Consider the following 2,867-nt stretch of genomic DNA (forward strand, 5'->3'; position numbering starts at 1 on the left):
TGCTAGAGACTAGCAGTGATTTTGTTTGAGTTTGTGTTTAATACTTAAGAATATGAATATTAAAATAAATTTGTAAGTGTTTGGTTCTATTTGATCAAATTTTGGTAATAATTTTTTTCATTTATTTTTTTAATAATAAAAAAGAATTTAAATAAAAGTAGCAAAAATTAAGTAATGAACTCACACTTTTATATATTATTTAAACAAATAGAATGAAATAATCACCAACACAATTTTTTAAGTGGTCATCGATTAATAAATATTTTGAGTAGAATAATTTATGAGATTTATATTACACTCCTAATTACTAAGCCATAGTCTCATGTTATTGTTTTACTAAATACTAATTAGATCATTGTTGTGAGTGTGAATAAAATTATAATGACTGGATAATTAAATAAAAAATTATAGTGATTAGCTAAAATTATGGAAAAATATAAAAATAATTAATAACATGTGCGTAATTAATTTAAGACCTATTTATAAAAAATAGATAATTTCATTATTAGTAATTTAATGATAAAATTAAATGATATGTGTGTGGTATATATATGTTATGATATGTATTATTAATTGTGAAGAATAGTAGAATTTAATGAGAGAACTTTAACATGTCGCTCTTGCTCATCTTCCTTCTGATGGGAGGGGGCTTTTTGTATGGGACATTTTCCTAAGTGGCCATGAAGATGGCATCATGTTTTTCTGTTAGAAGGGTGAAGCAAGTGTACTTCTCCTCTTTATCTTTTAGATTTAGTGGCATGGTAGAAGTATTATACTTTCACTTTTTGCTATTGTTTCCTCCAGAGTTATTGTTGTTGCGCTTGCCTCTAGTGTTTTTGCCATTAGAGGTTTGCGCAAAAGTGCTGGCGTTAGCATGCACTTTTGGTAAGTTATGGGGCTACAAGGTGCCCTGAGATTGCCTATTGCCAACTTTCCCAATCTAGGCTTGCCAGACAACATCTTCCAGCGTGATAAAGCTGCCAGCTCTGTCAAGGAACTCCTTCATTTTGTTGGTTGAGTTCCTCCAGATATCTTTCCAAAAGTCACTTAGTGGAAGGATGCCCCCCCTGTATGGCTATATACTAACCTTCTTCTATTAAGCCTTTGACCTTGGTGGCCTCATCCATGAAACTTTGGATGTAATCCTTTAAAGGTTCCCCTTATCGTTGTTTGACCTTGACAAGGTCTTTCGGCTGAGATGGTATAAGCCTCAAGGATGAGAATTGTGTATAGAATTCTCAGGAAAACTCATTTTTTGGAATTGAATCTTCATGGAGCTAACTTAAAGTACCACTGTTGAGCTATTTTTGATAGAGTTGCCAGGAATATCTGACACCGCACATTACCAGTAATTTTTTGGAGGTCGAGTTACATCTCGAAGTACTTGATGTGTGCTAGTGGGTCTTCTCGCCCAGTATACATCTTCCATACCGGCATCTTAAACTTTGGCAAGGGCAAGGCATTAATATATGCAGAGAATGGCGATCCCCTTGACCTATCTAGTTCAAGGTCTGAAGGTTTTGTGCCAGTTAGGCCCATGATCATGTCCTTTTGTTGGTCCAACTATGCTTGCACAGAAGAATCCGTTGCTGCATGGACTTGGCTGATTATCCCTTCTTGAATGGGTTGCAGCTATGATTGTGCCATGGTCTAGCCAGCCAAACTCTGGAAGAGGGTATGGTGGAGGCTGTCCAGCCCTGAGCTCTATTGCTGAATTTGGCTGGCCACTCCTAAATAGGGTGACTGGTCTTTACCGGCCAGCCGTATGCTAGGTAGGGTCTGCCTGCTCGTTATCCCCTGATGTTGGGATTTTATGCCCTAAATAAAACCCATTCCAATCTAATCTGATTTGTTATCAATAAAAGATTAGAAGTCATTTATGTTTACATGTTGTTTTCATCTTTATGGTTTAATATATATACAAAATCTGTTAAGTCCAGAACATATAGTCATTTACAATTACAGTGATGTCAACACAGTGAAATGTGATTGTGATTATATGCTTCAAAAGACAAAGTCCCTGTTTTATCAGTGCATTGGATTTACACTGATGTGATAATCAGCGATGAAGTGTACTTACACTTTGCATAAGTGTTATGTTCTTTCCAGAATATTGGTAAAGTATACTAGCTTCGAATGTATGGAGTATACATTGGACTGGACCGATATTGATCTTGGTTAAGATATTATAATCTTACCGTTGTATCTTTCTGAGTCAATATCACTAGTTGATCTTAGATCAAAAGATCTTAATCCTGATATGCTTAGGTTCAATCTCAGGAGTGCTATTCATGTTCTTTGATGTGTTAGTTAAACCTACTTTCTGGTCAGGGTGATACGTACATTTTGGGAACATGGTAGTATGATTGAGTGGGAGCGCTAAACATAGATATGGAATCTATAGCTTCTATAGGTACTTAGAAGTGAAACGATGATTTTCTTCGAGCTTGGCTAAATAGATGTAAATGGAAGAGCTCTTGTTTCAGTGATTATATTTTAGTTCACTAAAATATCATTTACAGGTAGCTAAGTGTTTTAAGGATCAAAATACATTGAAGGGTGAAATGGTAAATTTTTCCCTACTCGGTGTAAATAATCTATAGAGGATCTTTGATTATTGAGATTATAGCGATGGTTAAATGTGATAGCGTATCTATATGGTGGAACATATAGAGCGTTCTATATGACTGAGAGTGCAATTCCAAGTTCTATGAGTGGATGCAACAAGGAATTAATAAGTTAGGGAATTTACTCGGTAAATTCTAGTTCAACTTATTGGAAGCTCAGTAATATAGGCCTATGGTCCCCATTCTAGTTGAGACCATACTGCTTGTAAGACTCAGATAATTGATTTTAGTTAATCAATT

The sequence above is a fragment of the Cannabis sativa genome, chromosome 9 (assembly GCF_029168945.1).
Source record: "Cannabis sativa cultivar Pink pepper isolate KNU-18-1 chromosome 9, ASM2916894v1, whole genome shotgun sequence".
Taxonomy (NCBI): Eukaryota; Viridiplantae; Streptophyta; class Magnoliopsida; order Rosales; family Cannabaceae; genus Cannabis; species Cannabis sativa.